The sequence below is a fragment of the Falco cherrug genome, chromosome 10 (assembly GCF_023634085.1).
Source record: "Falco cherrug isolate bFalChe1 chromosome 10, bFalChe1.pri, whole genome shotgun sequence".
NCBI lineage: Eukaryota > Metazoa > Chordata > Aves > Falconiformes > Falconidae > Falco > Falco cherrug.
In genome coordinates, this window is record NC_073706.1 from 28,945,331 (window position 1) to 28,972,132 (window position 26,802).

Consider the following 26,802-nt stretch of genomic DNA (forward strand, 5'->3'; position numbering starts at 1 on the left):
GGCACAGTCCATTGCTGTTACTACTACATCTGAATTCACACTCTAAAAAATACTGCAAGAAATACTCCCACATGTAAGAAACCAGAGTGCAACTTCTTACAGTTTAAAAAAGTAACAAATCAGTTACAAGTCTAAACAAAATACTAGATACCCTGTTGATGAAGCATAATCGAACTTAACAAATGAGTAGTATTTAATGGAACAACTGATCTACATGACTGCACTGGAAAGCATCACTGTATGTCCAGCTAAGTTCCAGGCCTGCGCACGACTCCATCACCTCCTTAGGCTTCCCTCAGGCAAGGTTCAGACAAAATCCACACACTCACACAAGAGATGCTATTTGAGCACAGAAGCAAATACCAAGCACAATCTGTGATACCATGCTCAAATCACATCATTTTTCTTTATCCGTTGTGCACAGTTTTGTCTTCAATATTACAAGTGTAAAGAAGTAAGTTTACAGTATTTTTTGAAGTCTTAATGAGCATATAAATAAACATAGCAAGTAGTGTGAATACAAGAAATAGCCCTTCAAGAGCTTCCCTTTATAAAAACTGATACCAGACTGTTCTGTATAGCTGTAATACACCACTCAGTTCACGTGTCTCTATTTTGCCAGAGGGAAGGTGAGAAAAGGAGGGAAGATCGTGCTTACAAATCTGCCTTTTAACAGCAAAATCATGATCACTGATATTATGAGGTAATCACACAATCAAACCCATTAACAATTTGCATTTCAATGCCTAATGCAAACATATGTTCACACATCCTGAAAATTAAGTAATTATGGATGGACACGGAGAAGGGTTTTAGGTTTACATATTAAATGCCTTATGAAAAAAATGAGAGGGATAATTTTCCCAGTTTCACATAAAGGTTTATATATTCAAAGTGTCTCTTCTCATCAGTAAATGACTGTTTGATCAGACTATTTATCAGCTTCACATTTTTAGTGAATTACCCAAATGCACATTCTGAGCACAACTCTGAAGGCTTAAGCTGCTCAGAATATAATTATCTGAAGATAAAATTTTTATTTTGTATTTCAAAATACAAGCAGGAGTTAAAGAGTTAAACTACCTTCTAAATAATCTGTAGTTAGATCATATGTTATGCCCAGAATTAAAACCAGTGCAAGACTCAACTACTGGTAGCCACGTACTGGCAACCAACTACTGGTTGCTACTGTTTTGCTGAAAGTTACTCCAAGATCAAAAAAGACAGCAGAACTAGAATGGGACATCATTTATCTTGTAACTTCTAGGGAACATGAACTTCACAAAATAAATGCAGAAGTCTATGCTTTTTACAAAGGATAACGTAACAGTTTTTGAAAACTAATGATTCAAGAGAGAATGAAAAATGGTTTAAGCTGCCTTGTACTCTTTCACCTTTAAACTGGACAACTTTTTTTGGCAGGAGACCAGGCATGAAAACACTGCTGCAACATTTACCAATACTCCCCCCAAAATGGATCAGACTGTAGGGTATGAGTTGTATTTGTAGATCCTGAATACTCAAGTGCTATCATCAAATGCAATAATCATCATCGCCAACATTTTCAATAGAAACATCAAAGAAAACCAAATAGAAATATTAAAAGTATATTCTTCCAAACAGGAACAAAAAGTCTGTACTCTACAGAAGTAACATGAAACGAAAGTACCATAGTACCAAAACACTTAACTTGGCATGAACAAAAAGATGCTAGATTCCTCACTGCATTTAGTAGAGCAGATACTGCAACAAATGATCCAAGCTGCTGCTCTCTGGGTGGCATATTTCTTAGCATTCATGCAGATGTTCTACAAGCCCAGGTTCTACATCCCACTACAGAGGATGTACAAAGGGTCAGGTGACCATGTACAAACTGTCACCCATCTCTTTAGCAGACATGGACTAGAAATCAGCCTTGTCAGTGCCTAAAAGACCAAGGCAAGGAAGGCAGCCAGGGTCGTGTATAAGCTGCAATAGTTTAGGCCTGGTTATGATTATACAATAATTCACAGATGAGACTGGAACACAAACACGCTGATTTGGCATTTATGGGACACATATGGAGTAAACATTATGACAACTTAAAAACTTACTAAATTAAAACAGATTGGCATACTTAATCTCTGTATTGTTTCTAGCTGTTCAAACTTGCATCATCTGTTTAAACTAGTTGTGTGGGAGGAAAGCCATCATGGTACAGGATTTCCAAACTCAGCCTTGCTGCCTCACTTTTGGCCTGTGTTTTTAGTGTAACATGCGGTCACCAGGAAGGGAGTGGAGGTCCCTGCATCCATATAAATTTTGTCCCCTCTGCTCTGACTTTGAATCAAAGTAATGTGACATTTAAGTATCAAAGACATGAACTTCACAAATCACCTTAAAGGAATGTTAATTTCAAAGCTCATTTGTGACCAATATATGCTGACATTGTTAGTGTCAAGCCAAAGAGCCAAACATCTGAGTTGTGTCATTGAAATGTAATTATAGAGGGACTGCTATGTGCTGTTCTGTGTCACCCTGAGGAGGAGTAATGTAAAATAAAATGCCACAGAATCAGAAGCATCCTGTGACAACTTAATGGAACACAGGCAAACAAAACCTATGTGTGATATATTTTAAATCACTGCTTCTAGTGGAGCGTTACAAAACACCGAGTAATGAGCTCATTGGCATAACTTAAAATGACTTTCAGGAGTGTGTTTACTAGGGTCAAATTTATCTTGTATACTATATGTATGAAATGGGCAGCAAGTGATGGAAAAGAATGCAATTTTGTCCACTCTGTGCCAGCCACTTGTGTCTCAGGACTGTAGAAAAGCTACATCTCCCACACTGGAAAAAGGAATGGCTTTATTTGTGCATGCTCCAAATGAAACAGTAAACACATATTCATGTGCACAGAGGCTCAGCTGAGGATTATGAGATGCAAATACTATTGGTATCCTCTCAGTCCCACAGTATCCCACTATGATCCGCAGAGATCCTACTGTTCCAAGGGCAGTAAGTAGAAAGAGGATCGGCCTATTGGCCAAAGGACATTGGAACATCCTTTAGCCTAGGGAAGGACACCCCTTCTGAGTCAACAAAATTATGCTCCCTGCAATCACTGGCAGTCATTCTCTGAGCTATAAACTGGGAAATTCAACATCAAGGATTAGTGAATAGCAATACAGTATGGCAGTATGGCAGGCTGCAACATTTTTCCCATAGACAGGAAAGAAAGCTATCTTTGGATATCCAGTTAACACCTAGGTTCCTTCCTTTTGGGGTTTTTTGTTTGGTTGGTTGGTTGGTTTTTGTGGTGGTGGCAGTGGTGGAATAAGTAATTCTTTAACCTCAGTGGATCTGGATTTTTTTCCTGAAAGGCACATAAAATTTTTCTCTCTTACTACTAATTACTTTATCCACTGCTAAAATTAGAGATGAACAAATACTAATGAATACAAAATATAATCTATCTTCTGAGACTAAAAGCACTTAGAATTCATGAGAACAACATTGAGTTTTATAAATCTTTAAAGACAAAATTAAATTTTCCATTGATACCCACATCTGTATACCTAAATGATGATGTGTTAGCAGAATCTTTTTATCCACTAGCTCTGTTTAAAAAAAAAAAAATGGAACAGAGACTAAATAAAGAAAGGTTCAATATCAAATGAAAAAGACAATTTGTTGTGGAGTATCAGGTCTACCAACCACAGGGGAATTGCTTGCAACAGACTCATATTAATATATTCTCTGAATACTCAAAAATCTTATCCAGGTGGTTCTCTAAACTATTAAGCTTCACAAATTCATACCCTTTTCAGAAATACATTAGAATCACACAAGTAAAAACTCAACAGATCTTTAACATTGTAAGTACTTCTTCCTTAAGAAAAAATTCTTAAAGACATGAGGTTAAATAAAACTCTTTAAAACTTCATCTTAAAAAGAAAAACAAAACAAAAACGAGGTATCAGGTTTATGTAAAAGATATCTTAATATTAAGCTACCACAGATCTAAGCTAAGAGTGACATCCAGTGGAAAGACATTCTATATCCTCTTTTTTCTTCATGCTATTGTGAAGAAAGCTTTTAGCTCAGATAAAATCTATCACAATACATCTACATTATGAATATTCAGAAACATATGTCTGTCTTGTATAATACATGTCACTGGGAAGGCAGAGGTGTGTGAGAATGACAAATAGCACTAGATTTCCAGAGCTGAAAGTTGTGCCACACCTTGATTCATCTGGCTTAAGAGACAAAACTCCTATCATTGTTTCATCACCACAACAAATTAACTGCCTTAGAGTTAACCATTAAACCAGCAAGTGACTCAAGATTTTGCACTAAAAAGTGACATGCTTCTGATAATACATTTGCAAAGATATTTATTGTCATAGATAACTAATTAAGTTATCTTTGGTAATACTCTACCCAACTTCCTAACGGCAAATAATTTTACAAAGAGAGAGATGCTGTAAACGTGGAAGCTCCTATGTTTTGATCTAATGGAGTTGTACTGTAAAAAAGCTAGGCAAAAGTTGACAAGATGAAATTTTTTTGTACAAGACTGAAGCAAATCCCTTGTATGTGAACAAGACTGTTTTCCCAATTCATCTCTTTGGATAGACGCTCTTCTTGAGCAAAGGAAAATTAAAAAAAAAAAAAAATAAAAAAAACCAAACACAAAACCAAGGACATACACTCCACAGAATCCCAGGTACATTTCCCTACACTTGTGAGTTGTGGGAGGTGTGAATACTTCAGCAGAGGGAGATGTGCTCCATGTCACCAGCATCCTCTTCCCTACTTCCTTTCCTATATACATAGGAAAGAAGAGGTATCCATGATGCTATTCTCCTCCTGACTCTCTGGAGTTCCTAACAGTTCCTACACACTTGTTCTCATTCTGTTACTATCTGACCAGACTGAGAAGACATTTTCCCACTACTCCAGCTCCTTTTTCACTATCTCTGCTTCCTGCTTTGCTTGATCTTAGATTCAACATAGCTTGAGAGAAAGGCTTGGGAGGAAACAGTGCTTTTGCTTTCCACCATATCCCTTCAGCTACTGGTTCTTACTACGTCAGGTCTCACCCTCTGCAAACTCCTATTTGAATCAGTGAAAATCTCTTCGTTAGACAGTATCTGCTGCAAAAGTCTGGTAGGCATGGGAGAGTCTCCTTGCCCCATCAATAAAGGCACTATGTAGCTAACTGGCACCGATTAAAGACAAAATAAACTAACCACATGGTGACTGTAAGAAGCTTCTTGCCAAGATTTCTGTGCTCCTGAAAGAATATCTAAGTATCTTCTAATCCCAGTTGCAAAGTAAATCCGTACTCAATATAATTAGACACTGTTTCTAAGTGTCTAGACTCAAATCCACAATCGGTAGCTCTTATTCTATCACCTGCTCACTGCCGCTGCCCTACACATAATATTGCCTCTCCATGAAAAATGACAGTATTTAACTTCTAGGTTTAATGATAACTACCCATAAGGTATGGCAGAAAGTTTCTTCTTTTGGTGTCATCATCTTTACCATATTCAAAAGCACTACCTTTTCTCTGGTTACAACTTCAAGTAATTTTCCCAATATACTCTCTGGCTTACAAAGCAAATAAACATTAACAAAGAAAAGGTAACATTTATATTTCTACCATTTTGCAACACATTTCATGTATCAAAAGACACTGAAGTAATTACAATGTTGAGTATTATTCCAAATTCTTCAACAAAGAAGGTAAGTCATCAAAGCAAGAACAAGTACCTGTCTTATTTTAAGAAAGGCACCTTTTCAGTCCTTACCTTTCCACACACAAAATCTAACAAGGGCTTAATGTACAGACAATCTTTATTCAATCATATTCTTTTTTTATAACAACAACTATGCATATAATCAGGTAATGTAGCATAAGTGTGTGTGGGATTTTCATTATTCAGAATAAATCATATGTTATTCTCTCTAAAAGTAAATAGTAAAATCTTTTCCTTCAAAATGCCCTTTGAGTAGTAGGAGCTCACTAGGGTGGTAAAGGAAGCCTAACCAAACGATCAATGGCACCATCTAAAAGGAGAATTTCATTCCACAAAACCAGTTCCTACAGACATAAAGGACCAAACCCTCAAATATGCAACTGATGAGGTGCACATCTGTATACACAGACTCTCATGTCTAATCAGTATGTGTACTTCGTATGTATTACTAAATGGGCAACCAGCTTAGGAATATGTCATAACTAAGTAATATTGCATAATAGAGTATAATCTAAAATACACAAGAAATCAAGTAAAACAGAACAATGAAATAGAAAGCATGTTGATCTTGTTGCATTGGAGAAGATTGATCTAGTTAAACCAGGAACATGACTGGAAATGTGAATAATCAGGAAGATCTTTCCTCAGAGACAGAAATAGTGGCTTTAATAATAAAGACTGATCATACGTTTTATGAGGGCATTTTGGGTGGGAAACATGGAAGACAACTTAGATAAAAATAAGAAGGCATGCCTTGATGCACTGAGCACGCTAGAATTATGGTGAAATCTACCTCAGTGGGAACAAAAAAAAAAGACAAACCACACAGTTCTTGATTAGTGACTCCTTTGAAAGCAAATTGGTAATTTTTTTTCCCCATCCATTTATACCTCAGTCCTTCAGCTAGAGCTGCATGAAGTGCCATTTATTCTTTTTGTACTACACCTTTATTTTAGTGGAACATTTAATTTCAGTGTAAAATATATCAACCTCAATATCTAGCACATATACAGAACAGCTCAAGAAATATTCCTTCTCAGGATACAAACATAATCTGGGGGGTTTTTGACTGAAATTGTCAGAAGCCTACTGTTGTATCACTGTAATTAAAAGCAGTCTGGAAAGTAAAAAAAAATAAATGAAAAAAAAATAGTCCCTCTCTAAACCAGAAGTAGTTACATAAAAGTAAAAAGAGATTATGAACCTAGTACTGAAAACATTGTGCACATGTTAAATTGTAGGCACTATGAATAGCCCCAGTCACTTTTGTGTGACTGCTTAAGTAGCTACAGCATAGCAAGTACAGTTTAAGAATCAGAAACACATTTAAAACAGAGGATGGTTCTTTCATTGGTTCAAAGCAACACAGTTCCATTTAAATCAATAAACCTGTGAATTCTGCATCAGTTGAAATGAGAATTTGACATAGTTAGAAAGGCAGTTGGTCACAGATCTACTGTTTACAGGTGTTACCTTATCAGACTGGGAAAAATTACACCAACAAGGTGCTGATGCCACCTGAGTAGCCAGTCACATCATATTAAACAGGCTTCAAGCTACAAACACTGATGCTAAGTTCTTGAGCCCAGGACACTGAATCAAAAGCCATTCCTAGGAAGTCAACATTTTGAATTAAGCAGAGGAATAGAGCAACAAGACATTAGGAATGACTTGCATAGGCAGCACAGAGCAAGGGACTAGAGCCTCCTAAGTAAACAGAATACGAGATCAGAAAAGCTAAGGGATAGAAAAGGATGTTTCTGGTCCTCGACTATCTCATAACAACAGAATTAAAATGTTTCCCTCTGGTCCAAATTCTGCATTAAGCAAAGAGGAAAGATCACTGTGTCTGCACCAAACTTTCACCAGCCTGGGCTGAGCTTTTATACACCCAGTGGCTTGTCAGTAAAAGCTGACAAGACTAACTATATGGGACAGAGGGCAGCAAGTTAAAAGAAAGAGTTGTGTAACCAAATTTAAAGAACTGTATATTAAAAGACAAAGGGAATTTAATTTCACAGTGCAAAGTACACCACCTAGGGACAAACCAAAAGAAGAAACTATATATTAAACAAGACAACTGTACCACAAAGTTGGTAAAAAGAACAAACGAGGCTCCCTGAAGGCAATTCCATGAAGTTACCAGCTCACACTGACAATATAAGAAGGAAAAATGAGTACATAGATTCACTGTTCACACAGAAAGACAGTCACAAAATATGATGCAACTCTCAAGGCAGGTTTATGTTACTGCTAAAACGAATTCTGGGTAAGTATGATCTGCCTGTACCTTACCCAAGATTCTGAAGCTTTGAGGAACAAGCAGTCATTAAGTTCAGAGTGCTAGGTTTTCACACTACCTCATGCAGCATGACACACAAATCTGAACAGGGACCCTGTAACTACTCACCACAAAAACAGGAGGAAGCATCCATCCTTCCTCTCAATTATTTTCTCTGTATCAGGAATGCACCCCAAAAACACTGTGAATAGCATTATGCAGAAAGTCATTGTGTTTTGCTTGTCAAAATAGCTTCAGAGGGAATGCAAATCAGACTTACTCTTTCACAGCAAGAATTCCACTGGAACTATAATTAAATACACAAGCAGCAAGATAAATCTACTGCTGGTACCAGGAAAAGCTTAAAAACCATCACAAAAATAACAACAAAACATAAAGGAGGACATGAGTCTTCTAACAATGGAACAGTCTTTAAACGGACTGGGAAATACATTCAATTTGCTGTAAATTATAGCCCTGATAGAATACTGCACATTAAGTAACAACACTGAGTGGCTGCTATAACAGGCATAAATTCTTCAGAAGTGCCCAGTACTGCAGCACTGCCAATGAAAGTGAGTGTCCCTGAGGCACTCTGGAAAATACTGTCACATGAATAGTCACTGCAGACTGCCTGTGCTGAAACAAAACTAGATTAATTCAAATAGTAGTAACACCCTTGATCTGCTGTGTTTGCCCTACGAATTAACAGTCCAGGTTAACACATTCCACAAGGGTCATAAATAAGGGTGTTGAGAAGTTTTGGTACGTTGGGGTGGTTGTCGGTTTTTTTTATTGTTGGCTTTGGTTTTTGATTTATTTTGTTGGGGGGATTCATATATGTATTGCAGGAGCATCCAGAAGCACCATCAGGGGTTATAGCTCCATTAGACTATCAGAGCAAAACATTAAAAAAGAAAGAGTTCTATTAGTTCCATGCAAAGTTAATTTTAAGGGGGAGAGGGGGGCAGAGCAGGGAGGTGACTTGTGAAAAATGTCATAAAAGCAGCTCCAAAAAAACAGTCACAATTTGCCTTCAAAAGACTCCAGATCTTCATTTACAAGTTGCAGGTTTCATTTTTGGCCTAAACACATGACAGAACAGACTTCTTCTGCGTAACATTTTAATTATGCTGAAAATACTTTTGTTTACATTCTATGCTTAATCACTACTCATAAAATTCATAATCTCATATAACACAAAATATGATTAGAGAATGCAACAAACACTAAGGAGGCACACAGAAAATGATAGTAACTATTGAAAGTACCTTTTGAAGTATCTGTATTTTAATATTTGTCTTGCTGCAGCCTAGGTTTCCCTTAAACTGCCAGTTTATCATCTCACCAAGGCTGCTAATTTCTAACCTGAAACCCAGTTCCTAAATCTTTTATTCAAGATCACTAATCACATAACTAATAACTGTGGATTTCTGCAACAGGACAAAATACATTAGCAAAACAGAAGTCAAACATCAGATCTAGATCCAAAACTTATTCCGATCTGAAGAGTATAGAGAAAGCAACTCCAAGACCAAATGTCAATTACTCTTTTCTTACAAGCTTTTGAGAAATCTATGTGGTAAGGAATCAAAATAATCTGTATTGTATTTGATCACTGAAATGAGTGCATTAAATGTTCTAAGTTTCTTAAGAGAAGGCCCACGCTGCCATCAGAAGTTTTGTGATTCAAGAAATCTGAGTCCAAAAGCTCAGAAGACTAAACAGTATGTCTAATTTTATCCTCTGACTGTATTAACATAGTGCTCAGCTTAATAGAACAAAAACATGTAATACTGCAGAACATTGGTCAAGAGATTAAATTCCTTATATTCAGTCTATTAACCAGCCATTGTCCACCAGAGAGAATATACATTATGTCGTATCATAAAATGGCAAAAGGATATTCCATTAATCTATATGTACATGGGAATAATTATTTTATCTTAGAGAGAATTTAAACCATTTAAATTTTTTCCAAATTGCGTCAGAGACTAGCTGCACAAAAACGTCTATAATATTGCCAGCTTGCCAATGACATCTATTCTCTACAAAGGTTCCAGCAGGGCCTCAAATGCACCAGCAGCCCTGAAATGCCCTGACCCCCTGCACCCACACAACCACTGCCCAAGGGCCCAAAGACTTTGTCATGGGACTATGCCGTGGCAGCCAGGGGCACCGTCCTGCCTGTCATTCTCAGCTCCTGGCTCATCCTCCCTCCTGGGACAGCCCACACCTCTCTGCTCCCAAACATAACTTGTCTTCTTGGGAAGGACAAAAGGGGACAAGTACTAGGCATCTATTTAATCTCAGTGGCCAAAATGTCAATTTAAAGCTATTAACAGGATTCCCTCTTTCACAGCTACAGCAATTTCCTTCGCCCAGAATTAAAAATGTAGAATCTGCCTTCCCCTTCCAATTAACTTGCCAGCTCTTTGTCTCATCCTCCACTTAAAAAAATATTCAAACCAGCAAGTTGGAAATAATTGGAACAAAAGCAGAGAATGCAGTCAGTGTCCAAGGCCTGTCAGAGATCTCAGTACAGGATCAAACCCATCTTTAAAAAAAGTAAGGTGAGATGAAAGCACTATCAGTATATGTTTAATTTCTATCTCCTTTCTTACCACATTCAGTACCTAAATCACTTCATAACGCTTGCTTATTAACATCTTGTTGTTCCTCAAATTAACATCAAATTGTGTTCCTGAATTAAAGCATTGATTTTTTTATTGTCATCTCAAAGCATGAAAAAGTATCTATTGAAATGTGATACATGGACTGAATCTCCAGAGACCTTGAAACATCTGTTCCTTTGACACTGTACTCTCCCAGTCGTTTGACTGCCATGATAATTCTGTTTATACAATTAAAAGATCAATACCACTGGTTTCCTGCTAATTATATTACTAAAAAAATAATAATAATATTCAAGTTGAGGAAATCAGGCACTGTTTGAGATGCTTTTACTATGCACACTGGAGAACACCTGCTACTCTGCAGGATTGTGATGGTGAGAAATAGGGAGCTTAAGACATTATCTTTCATTCCAGCACAGAATGCAGTGCTGGAATGAATGTGGTGATTAGTGTTTGAATAAGGACTTTATCTTTCAAGCAATTTCCCACCCCCTCACCCCCCACCCCCCCATTTCATTACTCAGTATATAATTTGGTCTTCTGTGATGCAACCACAATAGAAATGGTAAAAGTGACAGTAACAACTTTTCTGCAGAGCCAAGGAGGGAGGGAAAAGAACAGGCTATCAGAAAGAAAGGCTGCTTTTGGAAATTACTATTTGTTTTTCTGGAGGGTTCTTTCACCAGACATCAAGTAATTTTATTTATTTTTGTTGCTTAGTCTTCCAAGTTTCTTCCACTGCAATTTACCCTTTCAGATGCATTTAAAAAAGATTCCAGTGTTGAACAGAAAGCAAGCTAATTGCTTGATAATGACCTTTGAAATGCGCAGATTAACCTTACTGGCTTTAAATGGAATTTTAATGAGTTACTCTGAGTATAACTAATTATTTGCTATTTATACACAGACATGGACAGAGTATTTTTGATTAAATTAAATTTTAGCATGAGATGTTGTTTTAAGCTGCATTCTTTGCACAGATATACCTTAGAAGAGGCATACATATGTACCTATTCACACACACTCATGCTCTGGCTTGATAAGCCTGTCTAATGGCACGGTTTGAAACAGGATCCATATTCAGGTCCATGCTCTACCTGACTCCGGGTAATGCAAGATAAAACTTGCATAAAAATGCAAGAAGAAAAGAGATTTACATCTGTATCTCCCACATTTCATGCTAGTGGTCTGTGCATGATATGTTGGTGACATGCATTGGACACATGGATTAATTCTTACTAAAATCCAAAACTTCAGTTTGTGAAACTGAAGTCTTCCAATTTTAGCTGGCTAAAGTGACCAAAGACATTTCAGCAATTTCAGTACTAGTGCAAGCTTTACCTGATTGCTGCATTACTCTTAGCCGTTTGTTAAAAGAATTCAAATTTATTTCACTTTTTTGGATAACTTTTTATTTTTGCTATATTCATATGAACAATTTTGAACATATGAACAGTTTGACAATCCCATGAACAGTGTCACTTTATCATTAGAAAATAGTCTAATGGAAATCTTACTCTTCATAATACCTTTTGGATACAAAGAATGGTTTCTTCTTCTGACTAGCAATCTGTTCATCCCTTTATCTGTTCATATTTATAAAATATGCTCCTGGCTACACTAACTTTTTTTTAATTTCCTGCAGAAACGTATGCAAATGTCATAAACAAAGCTAAAGTTCAAGTAGTTCTATTAAAATTCATGCATTGACTGAAGTAACAGAATAACTCCAGATGAATTTTTGCAAGCTTTGTAAATCTGGTTCATACAGTTCCCTAGAACAAGATTAAAAAAAAAAAAAATTCTCATACCTTCAGGTAGCTAACAAAAAAGCAATGCAAGTTTAAAAGTCAGCTTTAATAGGTTCTTTATAATATATGTCAGCAGATTTCCTCCAAGTAACAGTACTTGCTACTACATTGTTCTGTCACACTTCCCAGACTTCAAAGATAACTTTACCCTCAGAAGTTCACTGGACAAATTTGTATACAGAAAAAAAATGTTTTTTCAAATAATCTAAAGGCTGTAAAATATTCTTGTCTTTGCCTGACTGACAAGTTCATGATCCACATTTCTCGTACAGCAGACAGACTGAATAGAACTGAAGCGGACAGAAAATGTGAACTATAAATCACCACCATTAAGGGTTTTCCCAGACAAATATAGAAATTTAGTTCATGAGGAGTTTGGCAGAGTGACGCATTTCTCATTTAAGCATTCTTGTGCGTGATGTTGTGCAATGAACAACAATATGGCATGCACAAACGATAAACCAGAGCTTCACTGAATAAGTACACACTTAGTCACCTTGGTAAGCTGTAATCACCTCATATTTCTATAATAAAAGGAAGCAGAAAATTGGTGTGGAGTAAATAGAAAAGATTTCTATGTGCATTATGTGCTTACAAGCAGAAAAGGGAAGTTAGCTGACCCTCAGGAGTAAAGCCAAACTGCTTTACTTCACCCTCATCTCCTTTTGTTTTCTCATTTTACCCCCATACTTTGTACAATACAACTCGGTATTAGACATTTTTTCTTTACTCAGAAGGAGGATCATAGATAACATCAGTCCATTACTTGACAAGATCAGTCACCTCACAAATATGGTTGTAGACAGAGTGACATTTAACATGCTTTTCACCTCCATATTTAACACTGATCATGGGCCCTGGGACCCCCAGAGCCTTGTGTTAGAAGAGTGTGACTGGGGACGGGTATGATAAACTCCAGCCAATTTGGAACTCGTCTGAGCCTTGCTGTTCCAGCCAGACACATATAAATCTATGGGGCCCAATGGGATTCATCCCAGGGTACTGAAAAAGCTGGTTGACGTTAGTGCAGGACCTATCTCAACTATTTTTAAAATGGTCTTGGGCAACTGTAGAGGTCCCAATCGCCTGGAAGTTGGCAAAGGTGGTCCCAATTTTCAAGAAGGATAAGAAGGAAGACCCTTGTAATTACAGGCCTGTCAGTCTCACTTCAGTGCCCGGTAAAATTATGAGAAGGTTATTCTGAGAGTTAGTGAAAAACACGAGAGAGACCATGCAGCCATAGGTCATAGCTCCAGCATGAGTTCACAAGGGGAAAGCCCTGCTTAACCAACTTAATTTCCTTTTATGACAAGGTCACTCATCTAGTCAACCAAGGGAAACCAGTAGATGTGAGGGTTTTATTTTAGCAAAGCTGTCTCTTACAGTATCCTTCTGGACATAGTGTCCGGCATACAAAGTCTACAATACATGAGGTGACCAATTAGCCAACAGGTTGGGCTCTAAGAGTTGTACTAAATAGGGCTGCATCAGGCTGACAACCCATCACCAGTGGGGTTCCCCAGGGCTCAAACTTAGGGCCAATGCTCTTTACTGGTTTCGTAAATGATCTGGACACAGGAATTGTACATACATTAATACATTTTCTAATGATACTAAATCAAGAAGTGCTGTGGACTCCCTTAAGATGGGCAATCAGCAACCATATGAAATTTAACACAAGTGCAGGGTTCTGCAACTGGCATGGGGTAATCCCAGTTATAGGTGCAAACTGGGAGACAAGCAGCTGCACAGCAGCCCTGTGGAAAGAAATCTGGGAGTTTGGGTCAGTGGCGAATTGAATACGAGCTGTCCAGCTATTGTTGAAAGGTCTCAAGGACAAGACTTACAAGGAACAGTTGAGGTCACTTTGTTCAGCTTGGAGAAGGCCGAGGGGTGACCTCATCGCAGTTTACAACTTCTCCAAGGGGGGCAGTGGAGGGGAGACACTGATCTCCCCTCTGATGACCAGCGACAGGACACAAGGAAATGGAATGAAGCTGCATCAGGGGCAGTTCAGATTGGTTCTCCACTGAGAGGTCACTGCAACAGGCTCCTCAGGGAAGTGTTCAGCACCAAGCCTGCCAGAGGTCAAGGAGCATGTCTGGATGATGCTCTTAGTCATGTGATTTAGTTTTAGGTAGTTCTGTGAGGAGCAGGGAGTTGGTCTCAACAAGTCCTTATGGGTCCCTTCCAACTTGAGATACTGTATATGCATATCTGACTGTAGTTTAGAATATGAGAAGTCCCATTCCCCACCTTAAAGTTCCTCCTATGAAATGCTCACAGAAATCGCAAGCTATAGAAAGAAGGTGGGAATACAGCAACCAAATTTCTCAGAGCAGCAAACAAAATAGATACTTTAGAATTTTACTACTAAACTGGACTTATGCATTACTGTTCTGAATAACTATATGCATGCACCAAATGATCAGCTACATAGTACGATATAGTATGGTCTCAAAAAAAAAAAAAATTAGTGCTAAGTGTAAAGCCATAAAGGTTCTTCCATAGAAGCTCCTTAATGTTATGAGCAAAAGAATATTGTAACACAGAGATTCAAGAATTACCAGAAAAATAAATGCAGCATGGTTCTTATGCTTACAAAACACCATTTGCCTATTTCATACAGTAAACTCTTACTAAGCATTTAATAATGCAATTCTAAAATGGAATTTTCACAAAAAAATATTTACTGTCCTGGATGAAAGCGGAATAAATGTCAATTTCTTTAAGTCAAACAAAACTATGACATCTGCAGTCTAAATAGAGCTAATCTTCTTTCACTATTTATGAGTAGTATGGCATTTAAGTAACTCAAATAAGTAAGTCAAATATCACAAACTACCTGGACGGGACAAATAAAATTCTACAGTCAAAATACAAAGAAGTTACATTATTGGCCATGCTTGGGATCTTTCTAGTCAGATTCCAATATCTTGCAGTTGGAATGTATCCAGTGTTTGATAAACAAGATTTGAGAACATGCAAAATAAAAGTATATGAAGCAACCTGCTTCTGATTCAAGGTTTCTTCCTAACCGTCAAAGTTCACAGCTCTGTATAGTCACTCAAATTATCATACTTCAATACTGTTAACCTCAAATACAATTTTACTTACTGTAGACAATTATGGGTTTGCAAAATGTATTCCTTTGAATAGATTTGTCCCCCATTACATTAAACAAAAAAATGCATTCTACAATCCTCGTACAAGGAAAATATATTTTAAAATAAACTTCATGTGGAATATAGCTGGTAAGCAGAGGAGGACACAGCTAGCCTAAATCCTATGAGGACCTAGGTTCTCACTTATATAGAACCTGTATTTTCACTGTAACTGATATATCCTGATATCCTTAGTCTTCAGCACAGCTGATTATGAGGCTGCAACATTCAGAAAATATTCTTTTGTTTGGAAGTAGAGCTGTTCTTTAGACAAACATGTATTTCCCATCTTGCCAGAGTACAGTAGTATGTGTCCTGACTAAGTCTTCTAGTTTCCTTTTCAGTAAAGGGACAGAAAAAACCCCAAGTTTTTCCCATTTGCAATCCTTCCAAACAGAGGATATAGTACAACCTGAAATCAAAAAGCTGGATACTTCCTACACAGAAAAAGTTGTAATTCTTCTGTACCAGCATTGGCAGAGCTGTAACACTGCTACTTGCCCCAGAATTCTTATAGAGCAAATAGCAGTAGAGAATGCTATTAATACTACTTCAAATTTCATGCTTAATTTATGAAACCTTCATTTAAATCTCCTTGTTAGATGGCTAGAAATTCAATATTATTTGTGCTTTTTTTATTTCAATTTAAATTAAGCATATCTTTGGTAAGTGGATCAGAGGACTGGGGGGGGCATGGTTTGGTTGGGGTTTTTGTAATTTTTTTTTTTTTTAATCGTCATTACTCTCTTCTTAAAATTTCAACCAATCAGTCTTTGAGGAAGGGCATCTGAAAATCATGGCACAGTAAAGATAAAAGCAATTCAACAGTAGCAGCAGTTTTCATACTAAGAACAATTAAACCTGAATTAGAATAAAGTGATCAATGCAATTAAAGTCTTACATACAGATGCTGTAATAGGCATATTTCGGTGCTTAGTCTCAAATAAGAGTCCGTGACCTAAACAAAAGCTGCCACATGCCTTACACAATGCTCAAGAAGGGGTTAGAACAAATTTAAGTCAGCAGAAAAAGAGTAGCATCACCAAAACCTACTACAGACAAAACTTTTTAATAAACAGTATGTCTCTAAATATCTTTTCCAGGTGTGATGGAAAGCATTTTAATTCACTAGAGATCCATAGCCTAGATCTCCCTCCTCTAAGAAAGGTACAGATTCCTTAAAGAGCTGACTGGCACCTGCTCTACTCATGTAAAAAACTACTTGAGAAAAAGAAGTTTCTATTGTTCGTGGAAGAGCCTAGCAATCACCTTTAAAATATAAAGCTTGACTTGAATTTTCTCCTCACAATGAAGGAGCTCAAATTTAGGTCTTTATTTTCCCAGAGAACATATTAACAAGCAAGCTACAATATTCAGATGAAGCTGCATTACTGTAAGGAAAACAGTTCAAGAATCCTTGGGTCAAGTAGAAGGCTCTGCATGAGAGGGCATCTCAGCATCTCGCTAACAATTCTAACATGTGTTATTAGCGATAATAAACTTTACTGGAAGCCAGAACAAAACCCTCATGGTAGTCCTCTTTTCAGACAGATGCTCTGTTGAGTGGAATACAAAAATATCATATATTTTCTTGATGGCATATGTACAATTACATATGCCTTGAAGCCTGCTCACCACGTAATCACACAAAAGTAACAATTCCATTAATTTCTAATGCTCAGCTGATGAAAATTCAGAAAGTTTTAGTCATGCTAGAGAACTTTCAATTACAAAAGCAAAAAAAATCCAGACTCCACACACCACCAGAAAGTACTCACGAGTTTTATCAGAACTGCAATTTAAACATGTAAATTTGACGGAAATTATGCCTTTAAATGGCTAATATTTTATGAGCAGGAATAAGATTCAGGCTTTTACTTGTAAGATACTGAACATGTATATACAGAAGATAGCCATGGAAAAACAAAAAGAGCACAAATTCCAGAATGTTTCAATATGTTACAGTCTCCCGCCGTTAATCTTCTGACAAATGTTTGGTGTTTTATGGAATTAAAGGTCAAATACCTCCTATAATGTTTAGGAGGAGCAGAGGCAGGTCACTCAGAAACACCTAAGTTAAATTTCTACCTTCTATAGTCTCATTTTCAATATGCAATGCTACAAGGAAAAAGCCATATCATTTTTCCACACATCTATCCATTACACACAATCCTCCTCCAATGCAGACTTACCAGGGAGAAAGGTGGCTCGAAGCTAACACCCTCAAGTACCAAAACATCTCATTTTTGCTTCCTACTACAGCTCCAGGCTTGAAATTCTTCCACAGTATTTGTTACCATCTGCTGAATAATGGTATTCTTTCTCTGCCATAATGACAAAAAGTATTTTCAGGACCACTTTCTGGAACATACAAAATAACCACACATCTGATAATGCAGCAGTAGTTCTACACAAAGTAGATGCTGAACTATTCTCTCTACCAATCTGTCAATCATCCACCAACAATCTGCAAGATCATTGCTTAACATTAGACCAAACACAGGCCCTCTGGACAGGCAAAATGACATGAAGTTCATTTAAAAATCTTCCCCCATTAAGTGTTCTTACCTCAGGTGATTAGATAACTGCCTGAGTAGTAAAGATGTCCAAGACAGTAATCAAACAATTGGACTAACAAGGAGAAAAATACCATCATTGTTTAATGGAAAGTTAACTTAAAACCAGCTGTTATTTCAGCAAAATCTGGGGGGAAACGGTGTGTTGATAATACTAAATTAAAGGAAAATATCTGGCATTAAGAATGCCCAAACTGTTCATGTTGCTTGTCACAATAACATTCTTGATAAATAACTGAATAAATCTGAGTCAAGCTCAGTCTACTGCCTCTGAGGAACTAGAGGCTCATTACCAATATCATTATCTAAAACTAATTAGTAGTTGGTGATTGTAGCCTGCTGGCACTAGAAAGCTGATTAACATTCCTCAGAAACAAACAGGGCTGGACTGGGGGAGGAGAGGGATATTTCCCTTTTTCTTCAACCTCAAATAGCAGAAAGGGAGTTAAATAATTAACTATTTATACCTGTGCACGTTGCAGCTTAGTTTTTTCCATTAATCTGTGAAACACAGTGATACCGGATGTGCTTGAGGCTTTTTCATTGCTTGGCGTACATTGTGTTCTGAATTTTTTGCCTGGTTGGGTGACAGAAATAGAAATCAAGTGCAATTAAGTATTTTATTACCATTGTTTAATTAAATAAATACTGGATTAACTTGTCAAAGCAGATTTCGCTGGCACGCTAGAAGAGCATTTTCGTTTTTCTTCATGAATGTAATCTGTGCCTAAATACTGTGATGATTAGTATAATTACTTTGAATAATACTGGGTGTATTTAGGGGAGAGGGATGGACCAATTATTGACTATTCCATAGAAAACATTTCCTTTCATTTCCCTAATAATATTCTATGTAACCATTTTTCTCCTTTGTTAACTGAAGAATGGGTTCCTTTAAAAATCGTAAAAAGAAGTTCAGGACAAATTTCCATAGTGGTCAAAAGTTCCATATCAGAAGAAAGCTCTGCAGTGTGATGTAAGTCTTGGTGTCTTATTTAGTGGACACAGTAAGGGTCATATTTGCAAGTAAATTTTCAAAAACCTGTGTATTTTCAAATATGTGTATTGGAAAATTTTCCTTTTGCTACTATCCAGCTACCTTGTAAAACATGTGTTATTAAAAGTAGTTTATTCCCAGTGTAAACCTCTACTGTAGTAAAAGATCAGATGAGCAGGAGGAGGTAAAGTTTTACTTGTACCTCTGCTGGTTTCTATATGGTGAAAAATACATATCTATGCATATACATATATATATTAATATACACAGATACACATTGATAATGTATGGAGAAAAACAGATTTGTCAACTCTGCTGCAAACAAGGGGGGGGGGTTTAAATCATTTCTTTGATGTAATATTCTAGATTTAATCACTGCGACACAGCTAAGAGGCGATGCTCAACAGGCACTGCATCCAGCGCATTACTGACCTCCAATGGATGCAGGTGCTCAGCTCTATCACCAAAAGTATTTAAGGCTGTTGAGATTCTTCTTCAGTTTAAATATTTTCCTTTATTTGGAATAGCAGGATGTGAGATTATCCCTCTACTTTTATGAGCCATCAGAAAACCAGCATTCATGAAGGCCTAAGCACACAAAAATATGCTACATCAGTATTATAAAGTATACTTGGTTTTGACAAAAAAAATTACTTAAAACAAGAAGTAACATGGCACAAACTAAAGGACAAGTAGTATGCTATATCTAAATTTAAAGTCTGTACTTGTGCCATACCTCAAACAGTAGAAATTTTGTTCAAAGTCATTTATTCGTAACAAGATTAAATACAGCTTTGACATAATGTGTGCAACATTTAAATTATGCCTTGGTGCAAAAACTAGCATGAAATATTTGTACAAAGTAGTGCGTAGTAGCAGTAACACTAAACTAGACCATGTTCATTACAGTAGAATAAAAGGAAAACACATTTCTTAAGCTTTAGATTTCAATAGAGGCATTTCTATGGCTGTATTTATAATACTCAGACTCAGAAGAAAAGTTCACAATTCATATACAGCAACTGAAAAAAAACCCTAGAGATCTTTCTGGTTAGAGCAATAGTCTGTAACAAGGTTGATACCTTTTATATAAATACATGTCTGAACGTTACAGAATTTTACAGTTGAAACTGGAGTTCGTGCATTCGATGTAGAACATCGAATAACCTAGGTTAGGAGGACATCATGTGGTAGAATAACGTATGAACACTGTAACTCCCAAACAACACGCCGTCTACAGCTGCTGCCCCTTGCAGCCAAAAATACTAAATACTGTTGACAGACTCTGACTCTAGAAGCAATCTCCAATATTCGATATTAGGATAAAAGAGAGAATTATTAAGATGATCTGCAATTCTGTTACAAAGGTGTGGGTGAACGACTGGATTCAGCGCAAGTTTCCTCAGTTACTAAGCCCTAAGCAGCCATTTTAAAATTTTAGAAGTACACAGTCCCATTTACAGGATTAAATTTCACCCTTCCATGCACTTCGCTCAAACGGTCTTTGCCAGAGCCCTACCAAAAGCAGTAATTTGTGCATCTGTGACCTGAAAGCATCGATAAGCAACTCCACGGAATATACGCAAGAGCTTCATCCTATCTCATCAGTAAAATCTCTCGTGAACAACTCCATCATTACTAGCACATGAATCCAAAAAATGTAGCTCTAGACAAGTATTTCTGGAACTATGTGATTTATGTTGCATTTCTCTAAAAAATCCATATTATTTCCCTTGTCAGAGGCCGATAATAAATCCTTAGAATATCAGATGAATCTACTTAAACCTTAATTTTAAAAATTAAAAATAAAGCAATCCACTATAGTTATAATACTATCCATAAATTATGGAGTCAGTTCAGATTGTTATGGTATCAGTCCAGGAAATCAGAAAAAATTGCAAGAACAGAGAACAATTTAATAGAATGGCTAAGGATGGACAAACCTCTACATGTTTAGAATTTCATTTCAGATAATCACTGAAGACAATGGAAGTTCTGAACCAGGAAAAAAAAAACCTGGAAAACAGCAATTCTAAGGGGATTTTTCTCTTTCCTATTTCTGGCCAAAAGATATAGGGTTCAGATCATGCTATTTCCTTTCACAAAATCATAGACTCACTCTTGAAGTATTTTTTTTTTACTGAATTAGAAAAGCTAACATAGAGACATTAACAGTACTTTTCAATGTGTTCTAAAATTAAGTGTTCCCTACGGATGACAAGAATTCTGTAATGCTGACTGCAAACACACAACTGAGATGTCCTGAAATACTTCTGTTTACAAGGCTTTTGTAATCAGTCTCAGCCTTAATACTCAGAAGAGCCAAGCATTTCTTCCCCTACTACAGCATCATTTAGCAACCCTGGATCTTCCATCCTATTCCAACATTCTTAACAGAATACATATTTACAAAATAATAGTCTGTGAACTCCCATAATTCACCTCAGTGAGCAGTCTCAGATATATCTTAAAGCTTTAAACCAACCTCCCCAGAAGAGTTTTGAAAACCCAAGAACCTGCACAATCAAGTCTGCAAGCTGGGTAACCACCTTTCAAGCACAGGTTAACTAGCCACGAAGGCTGGACAAAGAAACTGGGTTTCTAATCAGTGGGATCCCAGAACAGCATTCTGGCAGGAGTAGCTGGAAAGAAACAAACACCTACACGCCATGTTTCATATGTATATCCTGCATTTTATCAGTTGGAAAGAAGCTTACTTAGCAGCGGCGCTGTCAGAGGAGGGGAAGTTTATTATGAAAAGAGGCATCTCTGCTATCAGTGAGCAGGGCTGAGGCGTCTAAGTTCATCAACAACATTTTTAAAACAGTGTAGGATATCTCAGTACAGTTGAGATGGCTGAAGAAGTAGTTTCAAGACTGAGCTTGGTTGGTTTTGGTAGGATTTATGAGATGGGATGCCTGCTGCAGAAGAGAGGTGGATTCTGTGATACAAAGAGTCACTTCCAGTCTCACATTCCTATTCTGCAGGCAAGGCTGGGAAAGTATTTGGAATGTAACAGCATCAACTTGCACCAAGACCATAGTTGTTCACCGCCTTGGTGAGAATCAAATACAAAAGAAAAGAAACCTGCTTCTCAGGTTACCCTGACACAGCAAAATGGAAAACTGCATGGCTAAAATCACACCACACAAAAAGGGTCACAGGGTCACCAGGTCTCTTTGTGGCTACATTAAGTAAAACTCATAACTGACTCAAAAAAAAAAAAAAAAAAACCAAACACATTTTGGCCTTACCTGCTCTCATCAAACCTGCTGTTGAGTAGTCAACAGCGTAACATTGTTCTGTCACACTCGCTTAATCTCTACTTAATCTGCTTTTGCTTTTTCCTAAGCAAACACATGAACAGACACATACAAAAGGGGAAAAAAATCAGTATCAACGAAAGCACATTGGTGTTGCAGAGGAGGCTTCTAATTGAGCAATAGATCCCTCCAGATCTGTTCAAGTGAAATTACAGAAGGTTTACAGAGAATGTACCACCAGAGCATTATTTTATCTCAGTGAATGGGGGAAGGGAAAAAAGACGTGTATTTACCAAAGAAAATATTGGGTTTAGAACCCTGAAGGAACACTTCCCAATGTCTATCTACCAAATACTCTCTGTGAGTAACAAAGAAATGTCTACATGCCAGCAAGGGAGCTAACACAATGGGATTTCAGTCTCACCTGCTTCACCAGTCCTGTCTGGTAAAGCCAGTAGGACAAGCAGCAAATAGTAGGAATGCAAATTTCTTCAGCCATGGTGCTTAGACAGCAAGGAAAAGGCTTCTATCAGCCAGCATCCAAAATAACCGAAGGTCAGATTTCCTGGAACTCAGCTGCAGAGGGCATGCACTTGAGCATACAACCCCTCTGCCATTCTCATATCTCCTGATTCTCTCCAGGCTACTGATTTACATCTCCCACCTGCTGGGAAATCATATGCTATCTATCAGTAAGATTTGTTCACAGTGTCACACGGATTGTTGTTTTTAATCTCTGAGTCCAAAATCTCAGTTGACTACCCTCCAACACAGTTTCAAATGCAATCTGAAGGAGTTTCTAGTTGCCCCAAGACACGACTGCACTGTCTTGCTTGGCAGGTGTTTTGAAAGGATTTTCCATCTCATCTTGTTGCCTCTCAGCAGTCAGATGAAAAATTTCTTGAGCATCTGGGACGACATGTATTTGGGGTTTTACACTTAGTCAAAAAAATATTTATCCAACAGATGGAAACATGACAAACTAGTCTCTAAAGTAAGCATGCCTTTTGAAAATCTCATGCCTGAGTCAACATCCATAGTTGGCAGTAGATTGTTACAATTTCAAAAGTGTCACTGCACACAACTGAGAAAATGTCAGGATCAATCCTCCTTCTTTACATTAAAAAAAAAAATGTGTTTATAACCTAAGAAACATATGGGTAATCTGAGTAATTGAGAAAAATCCAATACCTTAGAGGAGCTATTTATACACAGGATGAGGGAAAATTACATTTGCTTTATGTACTTTAATGAATTAATCCAATTTCTGCAAAAATCCTCGATAAGGCCTGATAACAATTAAAAGTTTTTGCCATCCTAGCCAGGTTGTCCAAAACGATGAACAAAAAAAATCACAGCCCTACTCAGATCAGGACTTTTATGCAGCAATGCACTGCATAAAGACATAACTGTATTTGAGAAAAGAAAATTGCTTTTGAGTTTATTTTATTAAGCTGTAGAGGCAAAATAATTATCTGTTTAAGTTCATTTTATGCAAGTAGGGATTGCCAATGTAAGCACAGAAAACTATGGCAGGAAACAAACTAAACGCTGGACCTAAACTAAAAAACAAATTTAACTTTGGCCATCTTTGATATTTAGTTCCAGATCTGAACTCTGCAGACAGAATTTTTATCTAACTAGTAAGAGGTGGTACAGCTGTGTTTGTATTAGCAGGCGGAAACACCTCGATTTCCTTTACTTCCACCACATATAGTGGCCTCAGGGTTACAGAGAACTAAAAAACCTTATGGGCACATAGATACAATAAACTCCTTCCTAACAAAAAATTAAGTCACCCTAACATTTTGATTGCATGATTTACCACAAGCCACAGGAAAAAAAAGATGTGACATTTCATCCTGAAGAGCCTTTTGTCAACAATTATTCATGGAGGCAAAGTTCAGGAAAAATTGTTTTCTAATTTCTCAGTGGTATCATTTATGAATATCCTAAATTAGATTGTAAGAGTATCTTTAAAGATTTTGTTCTACTTCGAGGGAGTTTACAGGGTTATCTGTACACAATAAATTAACTAATCAGTAAATTTAATCGGTGTATATTACCAGAACATACCTCTTTTTATTCTTCAAACTTTTTTTTTTTTTTTTTTAATTTAAATACATACTGCTGCCTTCTGGAATAGAAATCCATGAAAATATGTCTTCTCAAGACTTCATAAACATGACCATGCACTTGGAAATCAATTACTTCTGTAACACCTAATTTTCTAGTCTTATGCAGGAGCTTCAACTTGACAGATGCCAAATATCACCCTGAAGAAAAAAAGGATAAAATTATGCCGTCTTTTACTACTAAGGAGAAAAAAAAAGAAAGCATTTTCTACATGAGTTCTTCCATCATCAGAATGTATCATTTTGAGAGTACAGGTTATGGTCTTTCTGGTAAGGTGAGGACAAAAAATTCCAGAGGTGAGTGAAATTCGGATTTTAAAGTGTACCAGGTTCATACAAAAAACTTGATTTCCAAAAATATCAAGTCAGTTTCCTTAAGTACTCAAAAACTTAAACTTTCAGTGATCTTGACTGTTCAGCACTTCTGAAAACTGCAATGACATTTGTCTTAGACCCCCTCAAATTAGTAATTACTTCCAAAAGTGTTTTTTTTCACTTGTCCAAATACACACAGTGGAATAACAAGCAAATGCACTCTGGTTTGCAACAACTTTACTTCGCCTTTACTTGTATACATCTGTTACATCTGTCATAAGATGTCTCCTTTGTCCAGAATACAGCTTTCGAGTAGCATAGACGTCTGCACATGAACTAAGCATGTTGCATCACATGTATTAAAATGCACCTAAGTCTATCTGAGAGCCAGCTATTCAATTACACTAACATAAATTTCAATAAACAGAAATCTTTTGGGTTTAAATCTTTTTTCCTGGATCTCACTTATCTGCTTTTCAGATCAAACAATTCAGCCCAATTCTGAGGCATTTTGCATTTTTTAAATGCTTTAGTTTGCAGACTTAATGTTTTCTTTTTCTTAACATATAAATATACCTTTTGGGATGATTTCTGCTTTTACTGTAATTATCCCATTACAAGTGTAATATAATTCCATTTGTACTTGAAGTTAAGTAAGTTTCATGGAGCTAAATAATCAGATTACAACCTTATGGAACTAATTAAGTTATCCTCAAGCACAAGTATTTTTTTCCCCAGGAAAGTCCCTCTGAGTTCTACAGGACTGCTCAGTGAATAATTTTTGTAAAGGTGAGTATTTGTGGGGTCAGATCTTAGTACATAATGCTGTATTTTCTTCTTTGCCGCTTTCTCAAAAATGGTGCTTTTAACATGCATACTTACTGCATAACCACTTACTCACTCCTCAAAAATTGTCACATCACATAGAAATTGTTGCTCTCCTTCATCTGTATCCAAAATTTTAAAGTAACCTCAGATTTCACCAGCAGACACAGAGGAGCTCTCACAGATGTCACACATACTTCAGCAGAACTATGTATATTTTGCAGTACTGCTGATAGATGTTTCAGCCTTAAAGGTGTATTGAGAGCCATCATTTCTCAAAAGGCTTCAGAAGAAACATACTTCTAAGCTTCATTTCAATCGATAATAATGAACAATGGTGAAAAAAGATCATGGGCTAAAAACATTGTTCAGTTATTTGTTCTCCTAGGTCTCAAATCAGCTGGCAGTTACCCTATGAAAGGCTGGAGGAGGGAAATGCCATTTTGGTATTTTACAGTGACCTGTTCGGGTTTTTTTAACCACAGTTGCTTAGCTGCTGAACACATATGAACATGCAGAAAGGTCCAGAAAATCAGACTGGGAGTTGAAGAGAATACAAAGACCTGCAGGGAATTAATTAATCCTTACATATGCCATAGCTTTTTTTCAAAAAAACAACCCTGAGGGGCCAAGTTGCACTTAATAATCAAACAATGGTTAGAATTACTGAGGCTCTAAATATGATTATAAATCAGATGTTCATAGTAAGATGTCAAAACTCAAATGTTCAAGGATCAGTGACTTTTCAAATGTGTTGCACTAGACTATACTCTTCTTTCCCAAATAAGAGGCTGAGGATGCTGACAGAAACCTAGCAGAACTTAAAAACCCCTCCAACCCAAACAAATGAAACACTGCTCACCAGACAACCTTAAAATCAGCAGTATGATGAAGGGACTTCCCAAGGCCAGGATTTCTGCAGAGTTCTGAAGAAGGTATTGGTTCTGTCTGCCAACTCCCTCAATATGCTATGGCTCCTAACCCCACGCTAGCTCTGCTGCCAGCCCTTCATAATCTGCAGTCACGGGTTGCCAAAACCTGCTTTA

The 26,802-nt window shown here is 37.0% G+C and overlaps 1 long non-coding RNA gene across 16 annotated transcripts in view; it reads right to left on the minus strand.

Moving 5' to 3' along the window:
* The window catches only part of LOC106631402 (uncharacterized), a 316,586-nt gene that overhangs the window by 268,908 nt on the left and 20,876 nt on the right, over positions 1-26,802 (minus strand). For 12 of the 16 annotated variants that reach the window (XR_008734342.1, XR_008734341.1, XR_008734349.1 and 9 more), the window contains 5 exons: positions 24,558-24,757; positions 22,473-22,565; positions 19,651-19,806; positions 18,689-18,798; positions 17,838-17,969 (listed from right to left, as the gene is read on the minus strand). The exons of 1 other annotated variant lie outside the window; for it this stretch is intronic. This is a non-coding gene — a long non-coding RNA (uncharacterized LOC106631402). Of the gene's footprint in view, positions 1-17,837; positions 18,007-18,688; positions 18,799-19,650; positions 19,807-22,472; positions 22,566-24,557; positions 24,758-26,802 lie in introns of all 16 variants that reach the window. 3 more of the 16 variants (XR_008734346.1, XR_003561495.2, XR_008734336.1) reach the window with 2 other exon arrangements.